Raw genomic sequence first — 15,339 nt, forward strand, 5'->3', positions numbered from 1 at the left:
ACGTGACCATCACCTCTCAGTAGCCCTGAAAACGGCCCCAGGAACTGCAGCACTCTGTGGGACATGCTCAGAAAAGCCCTGATCTACACAGCTCTCCCTACTAGGACCTCATGGCCCACAAACGCCACATGGCCTGAATGCGAAGGGTCTCACTGCGGGGCCCGCTCTCCAGCTCCCAGCTTCGCCGGTGACAACAAAGTCAGAGACCACAAACCACAACCCCACCCTTACTAACTGTCCCTACCATGGCTGCGGTCCATGCAGACACACAAGCCTTATCTTCTTTGTTCTACTGACAAACTGAGATAATCAACCCCCAAAAGAAACGCCCTGGGACCACCGTGTCCACACGGCTGCACCAACCACTGTGGATGATGTGCGCTGGCACTGTTACTGGCTTCCATGGGAGTCAAGCCCCAGTCACAGGTTTTGTGTACCCAGTGGGCCATGACACATAAACCAGGGTTGATCTAATCTAACACAAACTCCAAACAACTTTCAAATACTTTTCAACAAAAATGACATTCCCATGGCAGACCACACACACACACACACTCCTTACAGGGCATGTGATGTGTGGGCACAAGTTTTCACACGTATGAGACGTAACAGGAGGGACGAAAAGTGAGAGAGAAATTTGGAGGAGGGGATCTGAACCCTGGGGCAGCTGGAGAAAGTCATGAGCTGAGAAAGCACAGAGGCTGGGACGCAGGCCCCCCTCCCTTGCTTCTCGGCGGCTCGGGGACGCCTGACAGAGATTGAACTGTGGGAAGGCCAGGGGTGGGGGGCCTTGTTCAGGGTGGTCTGAGGGAGACCAGCCAGAAGTGATGGGGCTGCAGCCAACAACGAAAGGTCCCAACCAATCGTGCGGAGAGTATTTCCTCCCGGAGAAAGCCGCTCCACCTCCCCAGGGGACGTTGGAAGACTCCCAGCCTGAGTCATTCGGAAACAGATTCTACAAAGCGCTGCGGCGTTTCCCAGGGGAACCATCGGGCCATGATGGAGGGAGAGGCTTCAGGACCAAGTGGTCCCTTCCAGCTCCAGCTCCCAGGTGTCTCAGGTCCTTCTGCTTCTTCCTAGCTCGTGGCGGCCAGCGTGGCCATGGCCTGACTGCCTGACTGTCACGATCCTCCATTCGGAGCCTTTTAAGGTCTGGGCGTAGCTATGGACGGGCTCTGCCTGAGGCCTCACGGCTGCGGCCCCAACATCGGTGTCCACAGCTCCCCCGGCCCCGGGGAGCCAAGAGGATGGTGGGGGTGATGCCTAAGCACGCAGTGCGGCCAGGACCACCACCAACAGGCCTCAGCAAAGGGCAGTGCCCAGGCTTCTTACCTTTCCCCATCTCACAGGGCCTGTTGACCCTGGGCCCCTGTGAAAGCAGCTAATCAGATTTGCTCCACAGAGCCCAGCATGATTAAACCTGCCCTATGACGGGGACACTGGCAAGATCGCACATCCTTGCAGCCGGTCGGCAGGTGGTGCAGAAATATGCTGAATCTAATTATTAAGCTGAAAGGACGAGCCCTCAGTGACACTGGTCACCTGCAGAGACAGCTGTTGGACAGCCCTCGGAACACGTCGCTGAGAGTGGGTGGGAGCACGACAGCTTCTCCGTCAGTTAGCTCCTCTGACCTTCCCGGGGCAGCGACAGCAGGACCACGTGGGCCCGCTCCTTCTGTGATGAGGTGCCACTTTCTGGTGCTGCGAATCACATGCCATACACATTAGGTTCTTGTTAACCGTTCCTGTGACTCACATTTCTAGAAAATCCCTGTCCAGAAATTTAGCTTTAAGCCAGAAAAGCTACATAGAAAGTATCTGAGTAGATAAACAGCCATCTTTTTTCTGTCTTGTTTCAAAGTTTTTTTCGGGTGCACTGCTGACGTTAATGTGTCTGTTAACTATGGTTGTGTAACAAAGCTCCTCATTCAGCAGCTTAAATCAACAGTGATTTATGACTTCTCACGATTCCGTGGGTTGCCTGGGCTCATTCACGCGTTGCTCTCAGTAGGGTCAGCTGTGCTGAAGGCCGTCAGAGGCGTCCGTCGCACGCCTGGCAGTTAAAGGCTGCTTGTTGATGGGGACACCTCGGCTCTCCTCCACGGGCCTCTCGCCCGCTTGTAGGCGAGGCCGGCCTGCTCACACGGCGGTCGGAGGGCAGAGCCCCAACAGGGCGAAAGCAGAAGCCGCCAGACCTCGAGAGACCTGGGCTCTGGAACTCGTGTGACACTTGGGCTGCATCTGTCCCTCCAAGCAAGTCAGAAGGCCAGCCCAGATTCAACAGGTAAGAAAAGAAGGCTCCAGTTCTGGAGGGGAAGCGCTGAAAAGGATCTGCGACCCTTTAAATCCACCACGTCGGCATCTTCCTCACTGTGTCAGTGACGTGAGCTCTGGGAGACGGCTGCAGGTGCTTTCAGATCAAAGGGGTCCCAGGACAAGTGCTGAATCTTATATCCCACCCTTGAAAAGACACTGTTACACATTAGTATGTTAAAGCCTCTGAGAAGTTCTGCAGTAAAAATAAATCCTATTTAACTTTGTTTAATGATGAACAATTATGTTTATAGAGGCCAAGGAGGACCACTTTCCTGTAACAACATTTTGGAAAGTGCGGTCATGAATCCTGGATTTTGAGAACAATTCTAGTTCAGCATACTTTGGCTTGATGTCTTTTCAAACATCCCAGAAATGTCCCAAGTGTCTAAAATACCCTCTAGTATGTGAGACACACACTACTGCAAGTCCTGGGTTGAGGTTATAAAACTAAAGGTCACCAGTTATCTTCCAGGTAATCAGACATGGAGAAACTTCTACTCAAAATCATCTTGATTAACCCTAGAAAACTTTCCTCAAAGTTGTAGGCACGAAGGTTTCGGGTCTTCATCTGTAGATGTAATATTTTAAAACATTAACAAAAGCCTTGATTCCTAGAGCATGAATGCTAGGGTTTGCTCTAATTGGCTGTCACAAGCCTAAAACTCAGGGAAAACAGCATTGCCCATGTTCCCCCACAAGGGGTTGACAGGCTATTCAAGAACTACTCTCCTTCTGATCTACGGGCCCCCAGTCTGTACCCTCCCATACAATCTTCTGCTCACTCAGAAAGAAAAAGCTCATCCATCCTCAAAACCAGGCTTTGCACAGTTTTCAATAGCTATGGCATAGAAACAATTAATCCAATACTCTGGCCATGAGACTATGATGGTCCTAGCAGTGGGTGAAGATTCATGTGGGCAAGGCCAGGCCAAATCAAGATTTAGGGCTGTGAGGACGAGAGCACTCACAAGACCTGGAACAAGAGCAGACTTCTCAAATTCAAGGACAGGCTCCCATCACAGCCCCTGCACCCAGAGGAGAGTGCCCGCACACAGTGATGCACACTGCAAACTGGATGCTAAATCCAAGACTCGGAAAATATCCCATTTACTTATGTTTTCTTCTCTTGCACTGGGGAGAATGACTGACAAGGGGAAGAGAGAAAGATCTGTGCATCTGATTGCGGGATCAGTTTCCTAGAATTGATAATTCATACCTTCATTCGTTAAAGGACAAATGATGCACTCAGAGACACACAGCAGTCAGGGGCCAATTTGCTAAATCAGACTCAGAACATCCTAATATGTCTTTCTTTGGCATCAAATACTTTTAAGTCTTTATCTTTTGCTCTGAAATCATCAGGGAAACATCTCCTGGAAGCCTGAATGCAGTTTCAAAGGCTGGAATAGAAATGAATCTACAGAAGAATGGGGAATTCCATGGGAAAAAACTCTCCATGAATGATAAAAGAGAAGTGGAAATTCCTAAGGGAGAAAGACTTGTGAGCACACTGGTCAGTCTAAGATATAAACAAGGTGACTGTTTAGGGGAATTCTACAGCAAAGCCATTTGGAGAGCCTTTTTGAGAGTGGATGAACTATGTGCAATTTTTAACTTAAGCAGCCAGTGGCCAGTCAGTCCAAGATTTGGTGAGATAATAATTGAACCAACTTTCCTTGGAGTTTCTAGAGGTGTGTCTGGGAAACACTTTCAGCTCCTGCTCCTAATTCACCCTGAGGAACGTCCCCAGGACCTGCACACCACGTTGAGTTCTCTTCCCCTCTCCCAAGACAGCTACACCATCGGAAACAAAAGACAATGATGACAACTAACTGGATTTAACTGCTTAACATAATATGAGGGAAAAACAAAAGCCTATTACTCTGTTCCTCTCCTCAACCCACACAGCGCAGGATTCTAACAGGAGGCGTGCTCCTCCAGCACAGCCAGAACTCCAGCACACTAATGCTTGCAAGACAAACAGCATGGAAAAGGGAGGGGATTAGGAAAAAATAAGCACAACCAATTCTATACACTGTTAAACATAGCTGGGTATTTCCAGAAATGTAGAGCTCTTTAGAATGAATGGAATGATAGAAAATACATGGAAAATAGAGGATACATAATAATTTTTTGTGCATTAATAGACCATCTGCATGAAGCATGTCAATTTCCCTTCAGCAAGGCATCCATTAGCCATACAGGGATCGCTTATCAGTCACTTAGCACAAAATGTAGGTTTCACTACCAAAAGATTGCATCGATGAGATTTTGAATGCCACACAGGGTCTCTAAGCTCCACTCATCATCCTGCACCTAAGTTGTTTGTTTCTACCATGGCAGGATGTTTGATGGGAACGTGGTCATGAGCCAAGGGGAATGCTTGGCCATAAGTGGTACACATATATTGACACTAGTGGAGAGATGGGCACAGGCAGGGTGAGGCCCTCAGGACTTCCACCGGCTGACTTCTGCCTGCCTGCCCGCACAACCTCACTGCATCCTGTATTTCAGTCATACCAACCACTCATGGATGCCTGACCACACTCTGCACTTTCGGGCCCCCGCCTTTGTCCTCGCCTGTCTCCGCCTGGGCTGACATTCTCCTCCTTCAAGCCTGAGTGAAACCTAGCCATCTTAAAGCCTCAACTCAAATGTCACAGCTCTGAGATGCCTCCCAAACAGCAGAATTCATTGCTCCTTCCTCTGTCCCCCACGTAATCAGTTTATCACAGTAGCATCTACTTCTCTGTCTCATGGCTGGACTAGAGGCTTTTTAAGGACAGGAACACTCTCCTGTTGTCCTGCCATCACAAAATAGGCCTAAATAATTTGACATCTGATAGCTTCAAGATCTTACCCCCTCATCCCCTAAATGACACCAGTAGAACAGTCAACAGGATATTAGGATGGATTTTCCATGTTAAGATGTGTCATCGAGACTGCTGTACAACAAAAAAGAACAAACGTGGATAGAGGATTCTTTTTAAGGTCCACTAGCAGCACTGGATTCCACCTTCTTTCCTTCCCCAGGAATTTCCCCAAGTAATGAAGGTGGCTCTGTTCACATTTGGCTGGCCACAGATTTCCGTCACATTTTTGTTTTCTTCCAGATCTGAGTGCCTGGAAAAAATATCGTAATTTCCTTGTGGGCCTAGTAATAAATCTGTAGGCTGATTAGCACTGAGGAAACCTCAGCCCCACAAGGAGCCCGCACAATCCAGCTGTTCCACTAGTTACAATAATGGCTTATGAACCCTCGTGACTGAGTCACAACATGTCATTTTAGGAACAATAGCTAGACAGCTCTCAGAGGTTCTCTCCATATCCTCCTTTCCCTGTTTTAGGATCAGGGGCAAATTCTCAGTATCTTTTAAATTCACTCCGACATCTATCAGGCACTGATGAGATTCAAGTACATTCTACTAACGATTTCTGAACGCTCTTTGCTTCTGAGCATCTGAGATGTCTCTCTCAAGTGAACTTATCTATCTGTGTTAAAAATGGTAAAGCAGCACACTCAGCAGGCACTGCCGCTGCCCCAGCCAGACCCCCTGACCCCCCATTTCCGCACATACTTGTGGCAAGCACTCAGGATCTCTACCTCCACTCTTTTTGGCTCCAGGAAAGAACAGATCTTAAGTGCTGGCCTCAGAAGAGCCATCAATGATGAATCTGAGTTGGAAGAGACATATCCCAGCATGCTGGCCCCTCAGATGGGAGGATTCAGAAGAACGTTTCCTAGAATTCACCAGGGATTCAGCCACCTTCTCAAGCGCACCCGGTTACTGGCTCTCTTCTCCCCGATTCACACGCCTATTCCCTTGACGATGCTTTCCAGGATTACCTCCCAAGCAACCTACTTGTGCTGGACTCCTTGTCACAGGATCTGCTTCGGGGGAACCTAGCCTAAGAAAAGTACCAACAATGAAGCAACTTGATACCATCAGGGGAAGGCAAGGCCCAGGGGACATCTCACAGTCAGGTGCAGTGAATATTCACGGTAAATAAAACATTGTTATGGCATATTCGTGCTGAAGAACCTTTCTGTGCCTTGGTCATAAGGAGCCTGACAGCCTCAGGAAGCAAACTGAGCTGTCCTAAATCTCTGGAAATTAGTGTATTGTAAGTGTTCTAAAGACAGACTGGATTTCAGGGGATGTTTCCAGCTTCCATGGTATTAAATTTCCTTTTATCCTTCCCAGCACCATATTTCCAATAAGCTCTGAAAAAAAACCGTAGCCCTGGGGAAGGATATTTTGCTATCTTAATAAAGTCTTTCAATCCTTAGGAGACAATTCACTGTATTTTCATTCTCAAAAATATTAATTTTACTCCCTCAAAGAATCTTGTAAAAATATTTGTATTTCTTGCCTGAGTTCCCTGGGAGGTGAAGTTGAAAAAATTAGCTAATAAAGGATAATTTCAATATTACAAAAAAACCCCCAATACATTTGGAATATGGAAATAATTAAGACCCAAAGAATAATTTCAAGCCCTCAAATCAAAATGAGAGTAATGCCCAGGACCTCTCATTTGACTAATATGTACTAGATATTATTCAACGTGCATCCTGCTTTAAACCAAGCAAGTAGGTGAAGAATTCAAGTTTCTACAAAAGGTAAATTAATGGATGAGGATTTACTTTATGCAAAGAATTAATAAATATCCCATTACAATTCCATGTTCTGCAAAATGTCAATTTTATCTTAGAGAAACCTGATTTACTTATTTTTAAAGACTATACCTTCAGGGAGTGAAGCCTGGACTAGGGCGGGAGGAAGAGGGATGTGGATGAAGGGACGTGAAGAAGGCAGAGCTGACAGGACTTCACATAACTCATGGGATGTGGGCAATGCGTGAAAAGCAGGGTCTCAAGATGCTGCCCACATGTCAGGTGTGGTGGATGAAGTGGAGGAGAAGTGAGATCTTGTTACCAGGAGAGGGAATCCAGGCTGCAGGGCCAGTCAGGGAAAGGGAACAGGTTCATCTGGGGGCACACTGCTGCAGAAGTGCCGGTGAGACACCAGGGGAAGACCCGCCACAGGCAGCTGGCTGCGTGGGCCTGCAGCCCAGAGGGGAGGTCCGGTCTGGGGAGGTCTGGCCTGTGGGCGGCAGCTGAAGGCATGGGGTAGGCCTGATCATTTGGAGAATGCAAGGAGATGAAGGGGAGAAGGGGGTCAAAGGCTACCTAGAAACAGTACTGAGCAGCAGGCAAGAAAAGTCTTCTCAGGCAAGCAGCCTGAGAAGAAACATGAGGAGAAAAGAAGCTGACAAGGATCACTTCCAGGGGTCAATGAACACTTTTTTGAGCCCACGTGCTGTGTTTATTGTCATCATTCTGTCAGTGGGAGTTACACCATATCTGCCTGGACAGGCAGGGGGACACAGAAGAAGAGGGTAGGACGCAGGGTGGTGACAGGGTACCCCTGAGGTCCAGGTGAGGGAGGACGGGGTGCTCGCTGGGAAAGCTGACTTTCCAGATGCTGAAAGTCTCAACCAACAAGTCACATCCAGACTTCTGAATGTGTTCTCTTTGACATTTCCACACCTGATTTTCACTCAAATATAGGACAATCTGGCACACAATTGATTATTACCAAGAAGACAGGACAGTATGCACAAAGTTACGCATTCCAATAAATCCTTCTAGGAAAATGGGACAAGATCGTAAATGTCACAGTTGTCATAAATGACAATTGCACCCGAAAAGGACATACACAATCACAAAAGAGAAAAAACAAATGACTGTTCTATTTATGAAAAACACAGAATTTCATCAGTAATAAAAACAGTAAAAACTAAACTAAGATGCCATTCTCACTTCCCAAACTGGTTCATCCATAGGCTAGGCTTGTTCCTAGCAGTGGAATTAAAAGTAGTGCTGTAATGAGTATTGTGTTTAGATTATTTGTTTGAGATGCTCATGGTAGAGGCAGGAGGAGGACAATTTCTAGGTCAAAGAGGAGAAATGTGATCGCCACTAAGAAAAATTTTATCAAGAAAGGTATGTGTGATGACTAGAGGGTCAAATCCACCTTCACAAGGACTTGTTTTCTCTGAAAATAGTTCATTGGGAAGTCAGAATGCGATGAATACAAGTAGTGACGTTAGCGCTGTTTGTGGACAATACCAGTGTGACTTTTTTTTTTTTCAGATTATACCAAAGCTAACTTACTAGAAGTCAACTGGACTCTTTAATACTAAAAGAATAAGAACCTTATCAAGAAATGGAGACATAAAGGAACAGTCACACGACATCTATGAAATATCAGTATCAAGTGGCAGCTTCAAACCCAAAATGATGATTGGATGCAAAGTGAAATTTTGAATTGACTCAAGAAGCAGACGATGAGGAAAGCGGCGCCGACAATCACATGCAGGCAGTGGAGGCCGTGGCTGTGGAGGACGCCGGCCCACACACAGCATCTGAGAGCAGGGTGGGTGTTTCCTAATACTCTGAAGCCTACGGTAAGGTAACGTGAAGTAAACTCTGCGGGCAACTGTAATACAAAGGGCTTGAAGTAGATGCATGTGATTACCTTCTATGAGGCTGTGATGGGCTCGGGTAACGGATACTCAGAGGCTAACAGGACAGAGGTATTAAGCAGCAGCACTTCTAATGGATTTAGAGGGCAGATGCCTGTTAGCGGTCAGCATCGCCCAGCGCAGGTGTGGGAACAAGGCTTGAACGATAAAAGGCCCAGAAGAAGCCGGTAAAAGAGGACTTCTGAAATAATGAGAGTCATTCCATAACAAAGTCCTTTTTGAACAATTTAGGGGCGTGGGGACTTTGAAAGTGCCCTCTTGGACGACGTCTCATAAACACCGATATATTGTTAAGGTATTGGCTAGTAGGCCTAGTGACAGTGGTAACGCTGAACTCAAGTAGAACCGTGTAACTAGACGAGGGGTTATTAACAGGGCTGAGAGGGCTCCGGTAAAGGGTTAGGGGCTTGGATTTGCTGTATGATATGCATGGGTTTGGTGGGTCATTATCATAGTGTTAAAAATCAGGTAGGTAAAGGCTCACTAGTAATGTAGTCACACAGAAATAGGGCCACTGCAAATTCAAGAATAGAAGTAAAATAAGAGTAATGAATGCAGTAAGAGCTGGGGCAGGACTGATACTTATTAGTGCTCGAGTTGTTCCTTCAATTAAGTGAAAAGGTGACCTGCTGTAATATTAGCTGTTAATCATACAGCTAGAGCTACTGGTTGAATGAACAGGCTGACAGTTTTGATAATTCCAAGCATGGGGATGAGGAGGATTCGCATTCCTTGTGGCAGAAAGTGAGCTAGTGATGCTTCTGTTTTACGGCAGAAACCAGTAATCACAGTTCCTGCATAAAGAGAAACTGCTATACCTAAATTTACTGAGAGTTGTGTGGTTGGCGTGAGTGTGGTAGGAGACCTAACAGGTTTGTTGGGCCAATAAATAGAGTGAGTGAGATGAGTGTTAGTGTTCATGTCTGTCCTTTGTGATCATAGATGGCCACTGTTTGTTTTGAGTTGAATTAATTATTGTTGAATAGAGATTATACGATTGCTAATTAGTCAGTTAGGGGCAGGAAATAGTATACTTGGAAATACAAAGATTAAAATTACAATAGGAAGTCCTATTAGTGTTGGGGTAATGAAAGAGGCAAATGAATTTTCGTTCATTTCATTTCTTAAGGGTTAGATTGTTTTTTGTGTTTTGTTTGATTTTAGTTCTGGAATTGAGGGGTAGGTATACTTTGATATTTTTAGTTGAAATATAATGAATGGAGCTAAAATTATTGATATAATAGTGATACATTATGTTGATGTGTCTAGTTGTGGTATATCATTAAGGAGAGGCTTAAACTCTCATTCTTCAACTTAAAAGGTTAGTGCTATTTCGCTTCTTAACGAATTTATAGTATAGATGTGGATCATTTCTGAAAATATTTTAGTGGCACTTATTGGAGCAAAATAGGTATATAGCTATGATTGGATCCACAAATTCCTAAGCACTGTCCGCAGTATGGACCTGGTCATGCTGATAGGAGCACTGTCCGGTTTAGGCGCCCTGGAGTAGCATCTGTTTTTAACCTAGTGAGGGGTCGGCTCATGAGTGCAAGACATCTTTGGATGAAACTGATATTTGGATTGTTATTTCTACAGGCACTACTACTCGATCAGACACTTCTCGTTGTCATAGTTCTCCTGGTTTTAGGCCAGATCTGTATTTTAAACAGCCAACAAGCTGGCTACTCTGATCTGGAATAATGAGGAGAAGTCCGTGAGAGCAGCTGAACACCTGACCACCACCCCAGGCTGACTGTGTCTTTCTAATCCATAGTCACTCCATGAATATTAGGGGAAAAAAATGGATTGAAATTCAACTGAATCAGGAATGCAGTTTGAGAAAGAAACAAGAAGAGAGAAACGAGGTGGTGAGGCAACAAGAGAGAAGCCAGCTCTTTCAGATTAGTCACGCTGGATTTCCGAAGTGGATTTTCAGTCATATTTGTCTTCATTAGCTGTGAGTTAATCACAGGAAGGGTCCATTTCCTAACACAACTTGGCTGTGTAGAGAGAATAATTTGGATCAAAATCAGGTACACTTACAAGTCCACCTGAACTTGCCAACTAGCTTTAAGAGTTTTTCACAGGCTGTTCTGGGCTGATAACATAAGGTACAGAGATTGGGGGCCAGTCCCACTCTTATAGGCTGCCTGGCCCCTATAACATGTGGTGAGGGGTTGGTCTGTGACTCCAGGGATCCTGGTGTCTGGAAGGACAGGACCTGTATGACTTCTGGTCCCCCCACAGGCCTGAGAGCATAAGAGAGGGAAATGATTACACTTTATTCTGGTTATTGAATTAAGCCAAAAGGAAATGTAGATTATATCAGTATTTAATTCAGAAGAAGTTAGCTTCTGTTAGAAAGCCATGACGAAATTTCAAAGAGTGGCCAGGGTGTTTATGGGGACAGGATCTCGGAACTTCAGAGCTATAGACTTCCTTCTTTTGTAGTAAGCATGGATTGCTGTGGTTTGACATGGGAAATGATTACAAAAAAAAAAGAATATCAAATAGAAATGTATGCACCTACTATTTACCTATATTAACAAGCTTCATATAAAAAGCATAAGTATACTTTGTGGTGACAATGAGACATGTCTACACTATCCCAGGGTATACTCATTCAGCAGGTCAGTTCATCCCCTTCCTTCCAAGGAACAATTTAAGGAGTAGACCATTAAAGTAGAAAAGCTTTGTATGTTAGGATCATGGCATTTCTTCATGCCGATTGGATGAACAAGAGAAGCACCAGCGGCCCCAGCTCCTGTCCAAAGCTAACCCCACAGGCACCTCCCCCTGCTGGGGACTGGGCTTCCCATCAGTTAGCTGCAGCCCTGCCCACCCTCCCCTCCCCAGTCCTCATCGTTTGCCAATGACACATTCCTACCTGGGCTCCTGGCCTCTGGCCAGCCTGTCACCTGTGGTGCCTCCTCAATGCTCAGCTTCACCTCTCTGCTTAAAAGAACTTTCCTGGCTTCCCAAACTACAAATGGGTTACATTCAGATGGTTGCTAGACTTATCATGGTGATCATTTCCTAATGTATTCAAAAGTCAACTCACTATGTTGTATACTTGAAATTAATGTAATATTGTATGTCAACTATATTTCAGTTTTTTAAAAAGTGAAGATTAAAAAAACATAAAAACAAAGTAGTTGAACCTAATTTTATCCTCACCAGCAGTATCTGAGAGTTCACGCTGTTCCACATTCTTGTCAAGACTTGCCATTATCAGACTTAAAAATGTCTGCTTATCAAAATGGGGTGAGGGCGTATCTGGCAGGGGGTTTGTACTTGCATTACTCATGCGGTTGAGCAATTTCTCATTTTACCGGTTCCTCGTGACTCCTCCTCCTTATGAAGTGCCCTGCCACCCTTCTCCACTCCAGGATTTCTGTTCCCCTTGGTTGTCCATCCTCCTTACTGACTCGTAGGAATTCCTTACATATTCTCCACTGTGAATTTATGACTGTTTTATTAAATATTTTATCCTTTCACTCTCTACACTGCCTTTTGATAAACTTTATAACTTTAATGTAGCCGAAGTAATCAATTATTTCCTATGTGACTTATGCTCTTTGTTTCTTGGGTAAGAAATTAGTCTCTATCTCATGTTAATAAAGATATTTTAGGGGGGTAGTTATAGCTCAATGAGAGAGTGCATGCTTAGCATGCATGAGGTCCTGGGTTCAATTCCTAGCACCTCCATTTAAAAAAAAAAATCTAAAAAAAAAAAAGTTTTAAATATCAAAAAATTAATAAACAGCTCATACTTCCAAAAGTCATCTGTAAATGGAAGTTATACTTAAGCCCACATTCATGCCTCCATTTGTCCAACATTTACTGAGCACATAACATGCGTCAGGCACTGTGTTAGGCAGCCTATAAGGTACCTAAACCAAAGTTCTCTTCAGAGAATGCAACAAAACCAGCTCTACAGTCTAACCATCATTTATCCTCCATCCATTCAACCAATATCACTCAGCACCTACCATGCATCAGACATTGTACTGGGCAAAAAGGATAGAAAAGACTCAGACTGGCCCTCAGGAGGTTTACAGTCTACTAAGGGAGGCAACTTTTCATAGAAAGTGCCCCTGCTGGGAAGCATCCTCAGGACTCTCCTTCAGACAGGCACAGTGTCTAACCAGACTTCTTACCAGACAAAAGACAACCTGTCAACATGCAAACAACAAAAATGGAAAAAGAAAAAGAACTGCACTCACCTTAAGTCTTTGATGCATTTAATCACTTTGATTTGCTTTTGTTCAATCTTGTAAACCTCTGTCTTTATACTTTATTTGATCATTTTTCTATCCAGAGAGCATATATTTCATCCAATTTACCCTCAGTAAAAGGAGAAGGCTATTACACCCTTTCTTATTAAGTAGTTCCCATCTTTTATTAACTGCTTCCAAGCTGCTGGTAGAAATGAATTCTGTACTCTAATACTGGAATTTAAAAACCTCAAGGTCATAACAGTGAAATTCTCTGCAAGGAAAAGCCACCTTTCTTGAGCTAAAGATCCTTTGTGAACCTTGATAATGGTTTCTATCTGGTATATAAATATCAATCCTGCTTAATTCCTGGATAGAGCTTACAACCCTGGAATGTAAACCCTCACTCAGTCTGGAAAAGAATGAGGAAGGCAAGGTATTTGCCACATTTATTACACAAAGGAGTATGGGTGTCACAGATCAAGTACCTACACTTGAAGAATTCTGACAAGGAAGGTGGTTAGTGTTTGTTGGCACCAACTACACAGGAACAGAATCAGAGAAGTTAGGAAACCTCACTACCATCACTTTATGACACAGCCAGGACTCAAACCCAGACCAGCATGATTCTGAATCCAATACTCTTCTCCCACCTTAGAGTACACATGAGAGTCACCCAGGGCATGAATGTCAAACAAAATACTGATAACTTTAACTGTATTTTCTCCTCATGTTTCATACATACATGGGTTACAGCTAAATACGAAGCCAGTAATTATTCCCTTAGGAATACACCTCTGTATTCCTGGCACTGCAGTAAGAAGAGAGTACTATTTGCTATAGGTAATTAAAAGTCATTCTCTCCTGGATGACACGTCCTAACCCGATCTCCTGTGGCATGGCGAAATGTGACCTGGGGAACAAGGTATCTGCATCAAATGTCAGAGCCAACAGTCACCAAGGAAGCAGAATATCCAGCTGGAAAATAGTCTGGGGGTTCACATCCTGGTGGATGGCTGTGAGTGCCTCCCTTTGCACATTTTGTAAGAAAGCCGAAGGGAAGGACTGCAGCGAAGACATCTAGATGGAGCTTCAGCACCAGAAGTAAAAGCAAAAATAAACAAATGGGACCTAAGTAAACTTACAAGCTTTTGCACAGTAAAGGAAACCATAAACAAAACAAAAAGACAAACTATGGAATGGGAGAAAATATTTGCAAACGATGTGACTGACAATGGCTCGATTTCTAGAATATACAAAGAGCCTGTATAACTCAACAACAAAAAACCAAACAACCCAATCCAAAAGTGAGCAGAAGACCTAAACAGACGTTCCTCCAATGAAGACATAGAGATGGCCAACAGGCACCTGACTAAATGCTCAACATCACTAATTCTCAGAGAAATACAAATCAAAACTGTAACGAGGTATCACCTCACACCAGTCAGAATGGCCAACATTTAAAAGCCTATAAACAATAAATGCTGGAGAGTGTGGAGAAAAGAGTAACCCTCCTACACTGTTGGTGGAAACCTAGTTTGGTGCAGCCATTATGGAAAACAGTATGGAGATTCCTCAAAAAACTGAAAATAGACTTAACCATATCATCCAGCAATCCCATTCCTGGGCATATATCCAGAAAATGGATATTTGAAAAGATACATGCATTCCAGTGCTCACAGTAGCACTATTTACAATAGCCAGGACATGGAAACAACCTAAATGTCCATGGGCAGATGAACGGATAAAGAAGAGGTGGTATGCATGTGTGTGTGTGTGTGTGTGTGTGTGTGTGTGTGTGTGTGTGTGTGTGTGTGTGTGTGTGTGTGTATGATGGAATACTACTCATAAAAGAATAAAAAGCCGTAAAAAGAATAAAATAATGCCATTTGCAACAACATGGATGGACCTGGAGATGATCATTCTAAGTGAAGTAAGCCAGAAAGGGAAAGACAAATACCAAATATCACTTTTATGTGGAATCTAAAAAAAAAAAAAAAAGACACAAATGAACCTACTTACAAAACGGAAACAGCCTTGCAGACATAGAAAATAAACTTTTGGTTACCGGGGGAAAAGCAGGAAGGGACAAATTGGGAGTTTGGGGTTTGCAGATACTAACTACTATATGTAAAATAGACAAACAACAAGGTCCTACTGTATATATAGCACAGGGAACTGTATTTAATATTTTGTAGTAACCTATAATGAAAAAGAATATGAAAAAGAATATTTATGTGTATATATACGTGTA

The 15,339-nt window shown here is 44.2% G+C and overlaps 1 protein-coding gene and 2 pseudogenes across 8 annotated transcripts in view; all 3 read right to left on the reverse strand.

The window, feature by feature from the left end:
- LHFPL2 (LHFPL tetraspan subfamily member 2) overlaps positions 1-15,339 on the reverse strand; it is a 153,167-nt gene that overhangs the window by 62,638 nt on the left and 75,190 nt on the right. The window lies entirely within an intron of this gene.
- Positions 8,540-9,318, reverse strand: LOC141576535 (cytochrome c oxidase subunit 3-like; annotated as a pseudogene).
- On the reverse strand, positions 9,323-9,981 carry LOC123615121 (ATP synthase F(0) complex subunit a-like; annotated as a pseudogene).

This window comes from Camelus bactrianus, chromosome 3 (assembly GCF_048773025.1).
Source record: "Camelus bactrianus isolate YW-2024 breed Bactrian camel chromosome 3, ASM4877302v1, whole genome shotgun sequence".
Taxonomy (NCBI): domain Eukaryota; kingdom Metazoa; phylum Chordata; class Mammalia; order Artiodactyla; family Camelidae; genus Camelus; species Camelus bactrianus.